Here is a 16136-nt window from a genome sequence, read left to right as displayed (position 1 = left end):
ATATATAGATAGCATTCAATAACTTATCAACAAATTAGGGCACATTAACAAGCCTTAGATTCAACACATTTCATACATTAGACATACAAGATAAATATTCAACAATAGGTACACTTACAAGATAACATGCAAAAGAATTCCATCCATTTGATCCAGAAAATAGCTCCACAGTTAAACAAATCAGCTCCAAATGTCAAAATGCATTAATTGATCTGAATTCTCCACAAGAAATAAAGGTCAAATTATTTCAAGATGCTGAATTACACAAGTTGTGATGGTGATTTGCTACAATGAACGATTCCTCTACTTATATGAGGAATTTGACTTCTAATTTTAGCCAAATGTCCCTCAAAATTATAAAATAATGCTACAACCACAAGCTAGGTTACAAGCCAACCTAGTAGCCAAGACAAAACTCATAAGTCAGCCCACACGTTTGAGTCATAGGGCTGACTTAGCTGACATCATCCATGTGTAGGATGCTATAAGGCATGCATTGAGGGCTACAAGTGCAAAGATGTGAGCAGAAGCCCTCTAAAACTGTATCCTAAGGGTTGGCCCTTAGGTCTCTGTCAATGCTCCTTTGAGGACCCCAAATTTCATCTTGGGGCACAAAAGTGGTCTCATGGGTTTCTAGGTGGTCAAAGCTCCTATCTCTACTCCAACATTGAGGCCTCCCAAGGTGGTGCAAGCCTCCATGTCTCAAGGTGTGAGACCATCCTACTTTGGGCCTTGGATCAACTGCCATCCCTCTAAGAGTTCTAAGCTGGTTAGGGGCATGTTAGGTCTAGGTGCATCATCCCAAAATCTCATCAATGAAAGGAAAAGTGTTGGAATGTTGTGGGTGTTGGAGGTGCCCAAAGATGTGTATAATGCTCTACAACTGCTTGGACTCCCATGGCTCTCAACGCTTGACTTGTGGGTGTCAATATATCCCTCTAAAGGACCTAGTAATGTTGCACAAAGTGGGGACAAAGCGGGGACGTTTTTTGGAAGCGAAGCGTCCCGGAAGAACCTATTATATATATATATATATCATTGCATTTATATTAAAAAAACATCTAGAGTGCCAAATTAGTTGCAGAATATATCAAAGCATGCATATAGTACACAAATCATGATAGAAATGGCATCCATAGTACATTAATGATTAACTATTTGAGCGTCAACCATCTAGAATCTAGATTCCTCTCCTCTTGTCTATCCTTTGCCTCTACCTCAATTCTTTCAAAAAATTAGTCAACATTGCCCAATTTTGATCAAAATACCTAATCCAAGACTTATAATATGGTAGAAAAATCTTAACATGCCTAATCAATGATTTTGACTAGAGTGAAGGGTACATTTTTGTTAACACCATGACAAAGGTTAACAATCAACACCACCAACACTGGGGTACATATAGGGCTTGGTGCTCTTGATTAAATGCCAATCATACACCCTCATACATAATATAATCTAATGGAATGCCACTATCCCATTAATCCTGAAACAATGAACACTGTTAAGTCTGTTGAATTTTGAATGGGATATGAAATTCTATTTTCTCCATATAAAGTTCGATGAGGTTGGAAGCACTCTCAAACATATTGATTCATTTCATGGTAGTGTTAACAATTTATGTAATAGGATGAAAATGAAAGAGAAAGTAGAATGCCACTTTTAAGAATTTAACATTACGATTAAGGAGCATCTAGGAAGTGTCTAGGGAGCATCAAGGGAGCACCTTGGGAGCGTCTGGGAAGCATGGTTCCTTTCATAATGGTTTGAAAATTTAGAAAAAAGCCTCACTGAACCATATGCGCGAATTCCAGAACCATCGTAGTTCAAGCTTGCAGAACTATGGTTTGGAACTATCACAATTCTAAAAGTCCAAGAATCGTGAATTTCGGTCCAAACCGTGGTTCCGCCCAACACTACCCATGGATCCGTCAGGGATGTGAATCCACCTCCTGAACTGGGGGGGTTACGGTTTTTGCAACACTAGGACCTAGACCCCTGTTAAGTTTCCTAGGCCATGATGTGGAACCACCTGTTAATCACACACAATATCCTGTGCTACAACCTTCACCAATAGGTACAATAATCACTTTTGCATCCAAGTGACCAATCCTATAAGTTAAGGTTAATTTAACACTCCAAATAAGGCTTCCCTTCCAAAATTAGGGCTTTGAACTTGCAATGGTGTTACCTCCCTAGGTTCCTTGGCTAATGGACAACCCTATTAGGTGTTTCCAGTCCCTAAGGGGAGAAGACATGTCCTTGGTCCACCCTTCAATCGATAAGTGTCATTCAATAATAACGATGGAATAGAGGGGAGAAAACTTCATGGCCAAGTGCCATGGTCAAAGGGACCAACATGATGGGTATCATCATACTGAGCGTATATTTGTGAGGAGGGAGTAATCATGGATGCATGAGATACAACTCGTCCTTTGTTTTTCCACCCCTCTTGTGCACCTTTTAGTTTTTATTGATTTTTATTTGTATTACCGCTCTTAGCTCAAAGGTTAGAACTTGCTTTGTATGATGTATAGCAGTTATTACTCCCTTAATGATGAGGCACCTTATCGCTCATCAAGGATTGGGACATGCAAGGGTTCCTTTTCTTTTGATGTGGTGAGCCAACATTGTCCCAAGAATCAGGTGACGGCCATATGAGTGAGGTAAAGCTCATGCTAGGTCTTTTCCTATGTGCTAATGTGTATGTCCCAACCATCTTTTGCATTTTAATATTCTTTTGTTTTACATTATGGTGAGGGAACAAAATCATGGTCAAAACCCCTATTTCTTCCAAGTCACCCCATAATCCATGACAAATGCCTAAATACAAACAAGCATAAGCATCTGATTGCAAAATGAATAAAGTACCTTTTGATCAGAATCCCAACTTCCAACATGCGCTCTTGCCAAATGGGTGAGGAATATATGACTGATGTAGTTGGTGGAGATATGAATTGCACATTGTCATTGGCTAGTGTTGGCTTTTAGGGACTACTGGCTCGCCGTCTCAAAGAGATGATAGAAGAAAATTTTCTTCTATTGGGTCACCCACTTTCGGTGGGTAACATTTGGCTTCAACTAAGACATGCGCTCACCATAGAGCATGTGATCGATGTACTCGAATGGGGAGTTCATGATAACTTTAGCAATCTCCTGGGATGCAGACCTATAACTTGCACATTGCAACAAACTTGTTTGGGAGCATTTGCATTGGGCATAGCGTATTGTCCATGTTTTACACGAAAATAATAAATTCATATAGAAAGTAAATTTATGTACTCTAATCCATATGAGAACATGAGATGTATGATATTAGCATGCTTAAGAATATGCATAGCATCTACACTACCATGCATTACAAGAATACAATGCATGAGTTAAGTATAACCAATTTACCATTAGATCAATATAACAACACTTTCCCTTATGAGTCATTCTGAGGCAGGGAAACCAAATATCACTTCCCCCTTTGCAAGATTTGTATGATGAATCATAAGGGTGGGAGCTGTTGATTTTTCATAGGATCTTCTAACTGATAATTACCTATGATTTCTTACTTTAATATTTTCTTGAATTTAAATTTATCATAAAGTAATTACACAAAATATCTCAACAATAGAAACAAAATGCCAGTAGGATCATAAAGAGAATCAAACAAGAGACACAAGAATTTACTCGGGGAAAACCCACTTGGGGAAAAACTCAACAACCTTTTTCTTAGAGCAATCATTAAGTTTAACAAAGATACATCTAAATATTCTAGCCAAGAACAAGGTCAACCTAACCAACAATATTACTATGGTCAAACTTGGTCAAATTGCCCAGATATAGGTCTGCCCATAATTTGGCCCTCTATCAAAGATATAGGTATGCTCATATTTTGTCCTCTGCCCAAGAAATGAGTCTGCTAAGATTCGGTCCTCTGCCTAAGAACTCGTTTGCCTCAAAGATTCGATCTGCTCATAAAATGACTATTTTCTACCTCAGAGATTTTAGTCTTCCTTAGATTTCATCCTTCTTCTCTACCTCAGATGATCTGAATTTCCTATACAGATGATGGTCGAACAATATACCAATGCGCTAGAGCTTGGAAATTTAAGAGTTTCAAGAACCCTTTTGTATTATGGTGGAAACAAAGCCTGCAAACCAACGACAGTGGGAAAATTTAGAGGCCAATTGTGAAGGAATTACTCAACCTTTTTGCAAGCAGTCTTTTGCAGTGGATTCTAGAGAGTGAGTAGTGTTAGAAAACCAAAAAGGTAGAAATATTTTCATGTATTAACAACTACTTGTGATATTCTATATTCTTATTATATTTCCTTATGTTCTTCTTTTATCTTCTTCTCAGCAAGCAATCATCAAACAAAAGAATGAAGATCAATAACACCAGAGGTAGGAACTCAGCGAGGGCTAAAACCCCTAAAAAGAGGAAAATCCAGTCAAACTCTCCCACTAGAATATTCAAATCAAATTGAGACAAACCAAGACCTTAGACCTGACCAAAAGACCTTCCTCCACCAAGTCAACCTTCTAAGATGATTAACCAAGCACCAGAATTCAAACTGCTTCAAGTCAAAATTTTAGCCACTAACTTTAGAATTTCGGCCCTACTGCAGCCTTGCAACTTCGTCCCTCCAACAACTTTATAATTTTGCATGAGTCAAAAGAGAGATAAAATAGTATCCAAAATTCTTCACTAGGGTTTCTTCTTCTTCACTAGGGTTTTTCTCCTTCTTCCAAGAATTTTGTACTCCCTTTTGCTCTCCAACAACTACAGATTGAACTTATTATGAATGTGTTCCAAATGAGGTTGAGTTGTTGCCTTTATATAGTGGATTTTGTCTTCCAATGAGGTTGAATTGTCTATGTTGAGGCCGACTTGGTGGAGGAGGCCTAAATGGCTCATTTTACATAAAAATAAATATCTTTCTTGATAAAGAAAGCCCAAGCACGGTCTATTACATGATGAGATAGACAAGGACTCTTGACATAAACCCTAGAAGCCTACAATGAAGACTTTGACCTATTAATCATTGACACAAGCATGAAACCCATGCTTTAATAATTTAATTTCTTTTATGATAAAATTCCTTGTTCGTTTGACAAATACATTACATTACAACTCAAATGTAATTATGAAGACCGACACTAGTTACATTCTTCAACACTCCATATATATAGAGGTACATGGAAGATCTCAAAATGATATGCTATATGAAGATTTATAGCACATGTAGTGCTATAAATTAGATACCTGACCAGGGTATCTAACGGGTGGGACTAAGGTGTGTTCAAAGCTTTGGCCACTCTAGGTACCATCAAGCTTCAACTCTATTACCAACCCAGGGATCTAGGCATGTATCCAAGGTCAGAGCTTCAAGACCAATGCCACCCTCCCTACTTCAGGAGACATCATCACAGGTCAGGAAGATGTCCTCCCAAGCATCTTGTCGCCCCAAGATGCTTCATCTCTCCCAGATATATTCACCAATCCAAGCATGCTTCAAAAGTTCAACCTTCTTATGGAAAGATCTTGTACAATCACAATCCTAATTAACAACAAACTTTCAAATATATATACAAGTTAGCACAAACCTCTGGGATTTTCAAATATACTGATGTTGCTTAGGTTATCATCAAACATATCTGTGTCGGAAGTTATCTTCTTTGACTTCTTCTGCAACACCCAACTCAACCTCAATACTTCTTTCAAAACATCCAAGTTTTGTTCACAACTTTATTGATCATAAATAGCCATTAACAGTGATTCAACTATTCTCCGATTTCAAACATCCTCATGCCTCTTTATCAAGTCATTCACTTTTCTTCAAGCTCCTCAACCAGGGATATATACACTTTCCTTTATCCAAGGACTAATTCATCGACTATCTTATTATTCTAGTCATACAGGCTTTTCCTTTTGCATCAACAATTCAACGAAGCATTTAGATCTTTCAAAATTTCATCATTCCTTCACATGGTAATAGGATTATCTTTAATGTCACGAAGTTATCATAATTCCCTCTTTTAATCATGCTCCACATCATCATCAAATTATCATCAAATATGAGGTAAGCATCTTCATCATTTTGAAGATTATGTACCTGTAAACCTTTAACAAGTACAACCGAACACAAATATGTACATACAAGAGCATGAAGTTAAGCATGTCATTATAATAAATCAAATTTTAGACATTCAAGACCTAAACCTAGTTAGGATTTATAATCAATCAAGAGTTTCATCCATTAGACTTCTTGCAGTGACATTTACTAGGGTTTCTTCATAAACCCTAGATTTCATCATCAAAACTAAATCATATCAATAATTGAAAACATGATACTTCTAGGGTTTTATCATCATGCCCTATAATATCAACTACTAGGGTTTTGCTACAAAACCCTAGATTTTAAAAAATAGATCATGAATATCAACAATCAAGTTAGCATACCATCATTTCATCTTTAGGGTTCCATTATTATTTCCTAGAAACTTATAAACGGAGAGTACAAGGTAGAGAGAGGACAGAAAGACGTCTAGAGGAAGCTTGACGCTGGCCCACATATTGCTAACACAGAGGCATCACAGTCCTTGAGGGGAAGTTGAGTTTCCTGCTAAGGGAAGTCGAAATTCAGTTGTTGTTGATTTGTGGTAGCATTGGATGTGCTCTAGCCATGAAATTTGGTGGAGAGGTTGGGGCACATGAGATCTCCAATACCCAGAAAGGGTTTGGGCAGATTCTAAATAGTTTAGGAGATATTAAAATAATTAATATTTTTAATGGAGTCCCTAAGTCTATACTTAGGGAAATTAAAATATTAACGTGGATTAATATAAAAATGTGTTAGAATGGTCCAAAAGAAATGGATCAAGCCAGAACTAATCTTAGCCTTCGATTAGCGACTTAATCTCGGCCATTGATATGTCAACGAGAAAAGTATAAGAGGAGGCTTGAGGGTCACTTGGAGAGTACACTAGATGATCAGTCATTCTAATCTCTATAGCGGGGTTTGCTAAGAGAGATAGAATCAGTGATCGGAGTTGCAGCTGAGGGGCAGTGAGTACAGAGAGACAAAGAGGCAAAGATAGTGCTAGGAGATCATTGCAGGAGCCAGAGAGATCAGTGCAGGAGCCAGAGAGAGCGACGCAGTAGGAGCCAGGGCTCACGTAGGGCCACGTAGAGGCATCCAGGAGCTGCGCAGTGCTTTAGAGAGGCCAGTGTAATGTTTTAAAACTCCGACTCGGACTCTGACTCAGTCGAGGGTCGACTCCTACTCCGACTCGGTATCGACTCGACCGGCTCTGTCGTTGTAAAAAATACATTAAATATTTATTTTTTTATAAAAACACATAATTTTAAAGATTTTCATTCATGTTTCCAAACACACAGCATTAGAATATAGATAGAATACAACATATGATCAAAGTAGGCTCATGAATATATCCATTATATTAAAATGGCACCCAGTGCACTGTACAATACATACACGATGATGATATAGTGATCAAAACAAAAACACATAACCAAGGAGGCTAGAAATGGCCTCTACAACAAAACTCTGTGACCAGTACTACTGGCTACTACTAGAGTTGCCAACATCATCTGGCTCAGTGTTACTTGGGAGCGGGAGCGAAAGCAGGGAGCGGGAGCGACATTTACGGAAACTCTCGATTTGGGAGCGAATCCTGGAGGAGTTCGACAACCAATGTCACTAACATCAAGGTACATAGAGGGATTGGTGCTCTTGATTAAATACGAGTTCCATACCCTAATACATGACAAAATTCAATGGAAACATTGCAATCCCCCAAACCTAAAATCTTGAAAAACCGATAAGTCTGCTGGATTTTGAATGACATCTAAAATTCTACTTTCTCCATATGAAATCCAATAAGGTCGGAACCACTCTCAAACATCCTGAGTCATTTCATGGTAATGTTAAAAATTTAGGTAAAAGGATGAAAATAAAGATAAAGGAGAATGTCACTTTTACTTTAAGAATTTAACATTACCATGAATAGCATAGCCTTAGTAGGGCAATATGATCAAATACTAGGGTTTGGGAGAGGGGAATGGACCCCAAAGATCAGCAAACTAATTCATAAACCCCTTTGGATTCCCCCACACTTAGAATTTTTTTTTTTTTTTTTTAAAAGGCATGTTTTTATGATTCACTGGCCACTGTCAGCTACCCGGCCGAGTAGTTACGGATCCGGCCGAGTCGGCCGAGTTATGACTGACTCGGCTGAGTCATGCTATGACTCGACCGGGTCAGTCATAACTCGGCCGATCGAACCGAATTTTCTGCTAGGTCGAATTTTTTTTTCGGCTCGGACCAACTCGGCCAAGTCGGTTTTGAGCCGGCCGGATCTTAAAACAATGGGCCAGCGTAGCTGATGTAGAGGGCCAGAAGGCTGACGCAGGGCCAGCGCTGGGCAGAGAGAGGTTGACGCAGTCCAGAAAGGCAGACACTGGGGTTTCTGGGGCAGATTGGAGCTGAAGAGCTGTCGGAAGGTTTATCCGGGGTTTGAGTCGGGACATTTGTCTCAGACTGAGAGGTACTATTGCCAAGGAAATTCTCTGTTGGGTAAGCCGGATTTGGCATCCAGATTGTACTCTAAAATTGCTTAATAAGAAAACCCTTAGATAACTGCACCGGTTTTCCCAAATTGGGTTTTTCCAGGGACATTGGTCCAAAAATAATGGTGTCATTGTGTGTGCTTGTTTATGTTTCCTTCAGTTGTTGATCTGTAATATGTTGAGCATGCACTAGTGTTTATTTTCAGTATTTACATTGTAGATAACTTGTTAAGTAACGGAACAAGTAGGTAGGATTAAATCAGTAAAGTGTATGGAGGGTTTCTAATTGGTAGACTTAGAAACTTCAACATGGTATCAGAGCTTGGTTGCAGATCACAGAAGAACTGAGCACATCAGCCGAGTGGAGCAATAACAGTAGAAAACAGTTGTCCCGAGTGACAGAAGTTGTTTCTCGCAGAGAAACAACAAAGGAAGGGTGACGTAGTACTTGCGTCATCAAGGGTGAGCCAGGAAGACACAATGCAAAAGCTAAGGGAGGCAAAGGGAGACTCAAGCAGAGCCACGCAGAAGCTAGGAGGGTTGATGCAGTTGGCTGAGGAGGTCGAGTTGCTGGTACCGAGATTGCATAGGGCCTAGGAGCTCTCACCTTCAGGTTGCTAGGGTTTAGGAGGTTGTGGGAAAGTTGCAGAGTGGATATGGTGAGGTACTGTAGTCAAAAAAATAGCTAACAGAGCAAGGCCAAGGAGGAGGGAGTTGCTACCGAGGGTTTCTAGCTGAGAAATCTAGATCAGTGGTGCGGTTGAACAGACGATCAGAGTAGGGGGCATCGCTACATCGGCAATAGGATTTCTAGGAGGGAAATCGGGACTCAGAGGGAGTCTAGAAGAGAACTTCCAGACGGGAAGTAGAGAGACTCGGAGGAGTCGAACGAAGAACTTCCAGACAGGAAGTAGAGACTCAGTAGGAGTCGAACTGAGAACTTCCAGACAGGAAGTAGAGAGACTTAGCCGGAGTTGAACAGAGAACTTCCAGAAGGAAGTAGAGTCAGCAGGAGCCGAACAGAGAACTTCCAGGCAGGAAGTAGACTCAGCAGGAGTCGAACAGAGAACTTCCAGGCAGGAAGTAGACTCAGCAGGAGTCGAACAGAGAACTTCTAGGCGGGAAGTAGAGAGACTCAGAGGAGTCGACAAGAAGAGCAGAGAGATGGCCATGAATGGGCTGAGGGATCAAGACAGGTTGGATGAGGCATCCAACTTTGTCATCTGGAAGGCCAAGATCCTGTCTGTTCTATGTGCCATGAGTGCACACACGCCACTTGAGCAGAAGTGGGGAGACATCGAGTTGTAGTCAGATGGACTACAGGCGATGAGGGGCAGGATCCTCGAGGTACCCAACCTCTTGGATTAGACCTTGCTACAGGAGCCCCGATGAGGAGTAGCAGGATTGGCAGATGTGGGAAAAGACAAATGCGAATGGAGCAGCAGAGAGAGCTACAGTGCAGGATTCCCAGGACAACGCGAGGCTAGCCGGTTGTAGCAGTGTGAGAGGCACAGGAGTGTTGCACCAGTGGAGGATGGCACAGAGAGGTGTGCAACGATGTGAGATGCAGGGAGTTGTTGTAGCAGCGCAGAGGTCAGAGAGGGAGCACTTGTCAGCGGCAGAAGGAGCTTCAGCATCAGCAGGTGTCTCTAGCCCAATAGAGAGGTCAGAGTTGGGAGATCAATTACTTACTTCTCAGTAACTAAGTTGCAATGCAGAAGTGGGCAGCACGATGCAACATGATGAGAGGAGTTGCAGTACGAATGCAGTGTTGGGAGAAAGGACCAGTAGCAGCATGGATGCAGAGGGAGCTGTCGTATAGATGCAGTAGTGGCAGTGGCAGAACCATGGGCAACAGAGCAAGATACAACAGTGCAGAGGATTGTGGGCAGCAGGCCTAACATCAGCACAAGTACTGATGCCGGATGATCAGAGTAATACTCAGTGAGGAGTATTGCTATAGCACAGTCCTCGCTAAGAGGGAGTGTTGATTTGTGGTAGCATCGGATGTGCTCTAGCCACAAAATTTGGTGGAGAGGTTGGGGCGCATGAGATCTCCAATACAAAGAAATGGTTTGGGTAGATTCTAAACAGTTTAGGAGATATTAAAATAATTAATATTTTTAATGGAGTCCCAAAGTCTAAACTTAGGGAAATTAAAATATTAATGTGGATTAATATAAAATTGTGTTAGAATGGTCCAAAAGACATGTATCAAGCCGGATCTAATCTTAGCTGTCGATTAGGGACTTAATCTCGACCATTGATATGTCAATGAGAAAAGTATAAGAGGAGGCTTGAGGGTCACTTGGAGAGTACACTAGATGATCAGTCATTCTATACTCTAAGAGAGATAGAATCAGTTATCAGAGTTGCAGCTGAGGGGCAGTGAGTATAGAGAGACAAAGAGGGAGAGATAGTGCTGGGAGATCAGCGCAGGAGCCAGAGAGAGTGATGCAGTAGCAACCAGGGCTCACGCAGGGCCACGCAGAGGCATCCAGGAGCTGCGCAGTGCTTCAGAGAGGCCATCGTAACTGATGCATAGGGCTAGAAGGCTAATGCAGGGCCTCCTAAGGCTGACGCAGGCCTAGTCAGGGTGACGCAGGCCTAGGGTTGGGCAGAGAGAGGTTGACGCAGTCCAGAAAGGCAAACGTTGGGGTTTCTGGGGTAGATTGGAGCTGAGGAGATGCCGAAAGGTTTATATGGGGTTTCAACCAGGACATTTTTCTCAGACTGAGAGGTACTACTGCCAAGGAAATTCTTCGTTGGGTAAGCTGGATTTGGCACCCAGATTGTGTTGAAAATAACACTGAGAGGGGGGGTGAATCAGTATTAGCAATTCGATAATTTTTCATTTCCATAATCAAATTCATATACGCTACTTCAATTAATCGAACTCGCGTGTATACACAACTGTGTTTAAGGAAACTAGCGTATATTCCGCAAACTTATGATTCAATTAATTCATCATATGTTGATCTTTAATCAGTGCATCAGAACCATATAAACAGTAACCAGGTGCAGTAAAAAACAGAACAGACAGTCACACACATGAACACAAGATATAAGGTGGAAACCCAATGTGGGCGAAAACCACCTGCTGCAATCGTCTCTATCTTCTTTTTAATAATAAGAAACTTTTTTTTACAATTTTTGTATGGGTGCAGACTTATACCAGTACGCAAGCTTCTACCTTCAGAAGGCTACAACCTTTTCTCCTTCTCCAACTTCTCCTGGAAGGGAGCTACAACCCCCTAGCTCTTGTACTAGCTGATATGTTTACTAGTACATAGGTGTCGGCCTATAGAATTTTCCAGGGACCAAGTTTCATAAATTTTCGGACTGGATCCATCAATCACATCATTCAATCATCAAATATATCTGCATCAACCAATCTCCTTTGCACCATCCACAACTGAATCAATCAATCACTTTGACAACCCTTCAATCTGATCTTTCAGAATGTTGTGACCAGAATACAGTAACCAGAACCCAAGCTAGAACCCAGAACACTACAACAGCAAACAGAAGAGCTAAAACATATTTTATAAGGTATATGCTACTTTCATGTGTCGAACCTGCGTGCATACACTCTTTTCTCAAGGCTAACCTGCGTACAGATCTACAAATCAACGTTAAGATGTATACGTTGTTTTGACATGCAGAACCAGTGTGTATACGTGACTTTTCTAAAGTGAACCTGCGTACAGATCTGTAAATGATGATTTAAACATTACAACAATCCCAGACTACAATTATACCTAGATCATCATATTTACAAACTACAACATGCGCCAGTTATTCAGATAAATGATCAAACCACATAAAGATACTTCACTTCAAGCTTTAAGATCTTGACCCATCACGAGATCTTCTCCTTCATCAAGCGCTAAGGTTCATCCTTGGTTCAGATCCAACTATGCACCATAACCCAATAACCTGTACACTAGATCTTGCTCTTCATCAGATATTCAATACTTGAGTAACTTTGCCTAAGGATCTTTTCATCTTTTTATAGTCTTAGGCCTTACTTAATACCATGGACCAAAACCACTTAGGACCAATACCTTGGACCAAATACTTAGGGTCAATACCTTGAACCATATATCTTGGACCAATACCATGGATCAAAATACCATGGACCAAATACCTTGGACCAAAACTTAGTTTTCCAAGATATATGCGCTTTTCATTCTATGAAAGTGCGTGTGTACGTATACGCCCCTTTTGGTCTGTTAACCTGCGTGTATACGCTACTTTGTTAAGGCGAACCTGCGTATACTTCTCTTTCCTCATTCTGTGAAGTCTGATTTGTAACTCTGAGCTGTTAACCTGCTGAACTGTGATCTATCTGTTGGCATTTTGGCACAGGTGTGGCACTACGGTTCAAGTGTTGTCCTTGATGGCAACTCTCTTTGATGACAGATCTCAGTCCAGACTACAAGAATGAAGAGAAATTTCATATAAGCCCAAGTTGCGTATACACGCCGGTACGCTATATACTAAGTTGCGGATACGCAGGCTCGCTATATATGAAGTCACGTATACACGCAGTTTCATGAACAAAAAAGAGCGTACATATCGAGAAGCTTCCCTTTGGTCCGTGGTAGTTAGTCCTCGGTACTTGAGCCTATGTTTTTGACCAAGGTATCTCGACAGACGTGTTGATCCCTAGTTTTGAAGTCGATGGTATTGTGTTACTATGGTTTTGGACCGTGGTATTGTGAAGGGCCTAAGGCTATATAAGGAGAAGAAGATCATTAGGAAATAGCACTAAAAAAGTCTTGAATATCTGATAAAGAAAGAGATCTAGTATGCAGGTTCTGGGTTGCTTGATCTAAGCTAAGGAGAGATCACACCGGTTGATGGAAGACTAGATCTAAGGATAGATCGGGATCAAATGGTTTGAAATGAACTATCGGTATATGGTTGATTACGCATATATTTAGATCTGCATACTGACGCAATGTTATGTTCTGAATATGACTGATGTCTGGTACAACTGCAAGTTATGAGAAATTATTTTTAGATCTGTACGCAGGTTATCTTTGGTAAAAGCGCGTGTATACGCGGGTTGGTTTCATTGAAGTAGCGTATACCTTTTGAAGCTTAATTTTTGGGGTTGCAGTTGGGTCTGACTGTTATTGCAGAAGTTCTGTAGTCTGCTCTGTGTTCTGGTGACTGGGTGTTTGACAGGGTTTCAGTGGTTCAGTGATTCAAAGATTGATGATGCTAGTATGATCTGTTATGTAAATTGATGAATTGTGGTCTTCAGATTGTAATGTTGTGTTTCAGGGATATCCAGTCTGAAAATGTATGAAAAGTGGTTCCTGAAGGAAAGAAGATTGTAGGCCAACACCTACGTACTAGTATCTTAGCTAGTACAAGAGCAAAGGGGGTTGGAGCTCCCTTCCAGGGGAGTCTGGAAAACGAGAGAAGGTTGTAGCCTTCTGCAGGTTGTAGCCTGCGTACTGGTATAAGGCTGCACTAGTACAAAAGATTGTAAACTGAAGTTTCCTATTAAAGAAAGATAGAGACGACTTGCAGCAGGTGGTTTTCACCCACATTGGGTTTCCACCTTATATCATGGTGTTCATGTGTGTGGCTTTTGTGTGATGATCTGTTCTGTTATACTGCACCTGTTTACCTTTAATATGGTTAATAATGTCCTGATGCATTTACTGAAGATAAACTAACTGAATCATAAGATTTCTGGTTATACGCTGGTTGCTTTAGACACAATAGCGTGTACACGCTGGTTCACTTAACTGAAGTAGCGTATATGTTTCTGAGTATGAAATTGAAAAAGTTTTATTGATCTGATAATACTGATTCACCCCCCCTCTCAGTATTATTTCCAACAATCAGAGCAGGTCCTTCAGAGAAGCTTGATCACTTGAAGGTAGATCGTTCGTCATGAGCAACTACGAGAGAGAAGCATCAATCAGGCCATCGGTTTTTGATGGGACAAACTTCAATTATTGGAAGGTAAGAGTTACTGACTATCTTCAATCTCTTGGTACAAAAGTTTGGGACATCGTAGAGACAGGCTACACTTTTCCTTCAGCTACTCCTACAGATCCAGCCGAGAAAAAGAAATATGAAACAAATGCGAAAGCAGTCAGTACTCTATTAGGATGTATATCCCAATCAGAATTCATGAAGGTAATGCACTATAAATCCGCAAAAGAAATATGGGACAAAATTGTCACGAGCTATGAAGGAGATGAACAGGTAAAGCGTGCTAAACTTCAAACTCTCAGGATTAAGTATGAGACTCTCAGAATGTATAATGATGAAAGTGTGGCTAACTATTTCCTTAGGGTAGATGAGATTGTTAATTGCATGAAAAACTTGGGTGAAGAAATAAAAGAGGCTATTGTGGTTGAAAAGGTTCTAAGATCATTGTCCCCCAAATTTGAATCTAAAGTGTCTGCAATAGAAGAAAAGGAAAATCTACGAATTCTTACTATGTCTCAGCTTCACGGAATTCTAACTGCTTATGAAATGAGAAAAGGAGGTCCATCAGACAGAAGAGAAGCTGCTTTCAAGGCTTCAGGCAAAGAAGATTATTATGAAGCAAGTCACGTGCCAGAAGATGAAGAAGAAGAATCAAATTTTGTCAGAAATCTTCAAAGGGGTTCTGGAAGGTTTAGAGGTAAGTTACCTTTTAAATGCTTTGCTTGTGGAAGAGTAGGTCATTATGCTCTCAAATGTCCTCACAAAGATAAGAATGACAAGGGAAAGGAACCTGTTAAATGGAACAAGAAACAGAATGAAAAGAAGAAAAGCTATTACACTCATGAAGATAGTGATGGTCTTTCAAATAGTGACGAAGATGAACAGGGTAATAGATATAAACTTTTAATGGCTTTTGAAGATGATGACTACATGGATGCTATAGATGTAGAAGGTTTTTGTGAAGAAATGAATAATCTCAAAGTTTGCTTAGAAGAGAAAAGTGCTATTATTGATTCTCTACAATGTCAACTGGCAGAAAAGGAAAAACATCTTGAAAAATTGGAATGTGAGATTGTTTGTCTTAGAAAGGAGATTGAGAAAACAAAAGCGATTAATCTTAAATTTGTTAAAGGATCTGAAACCTTGGATGAGATTATCAATGTGCAGCGTTCTCCTCTGATCAAGACAGGTCTGGGATATAATGGAGAAACATCTCAAGCTTCTACCTCTAAAAGTTATCTTGATGCAGCAAGGAGGAGCGAGCAAAGACCAAATAAAAGTCATCAGGTGAATCAGGGACAATTTACCTCAAGAACAAATAAAGACTATCAAGAAATTCGGGGACAAGCTGCCTTAAGGACAAACAGAAGCTACAATCAGCCACAGGTAAAATCTTCCCAATTTGCCCCAAGAATGGATGTCAATAGAAGCTACAATCGGTTGGATGATAGATCTGATTATCGGAGAAATTTCTTTAATGGCCAATGTTTTTTTTGCCATAACTTCGGTCACAAAGCAACTCAATGTGTTGCCTACAAGACAATCATGACTAGAGAAGCTCAAAAGCAAAGAAGTATGACTGGAACCATGA

The sequence above is a fragment of the Pinus tabuliformis genome, chromosome 1_1, assembly GCF_031772625.1.
Source record: "Pinus tabuliformis cultivar Carrire ecotype Pingquan chromosome 1_1, CPIR1, whole genome shotgun sequence".
Classification (NCBI taxonomy): domain Eukaryota; kingdom Viridiplantae; phylum Streptophyta; class Pinopsida; order Pinales; family Pinaceae; genus Pinus; species Pinus tabuliformis.
This window is presented reverse-complemented; position numbering follows the sequence as displayed.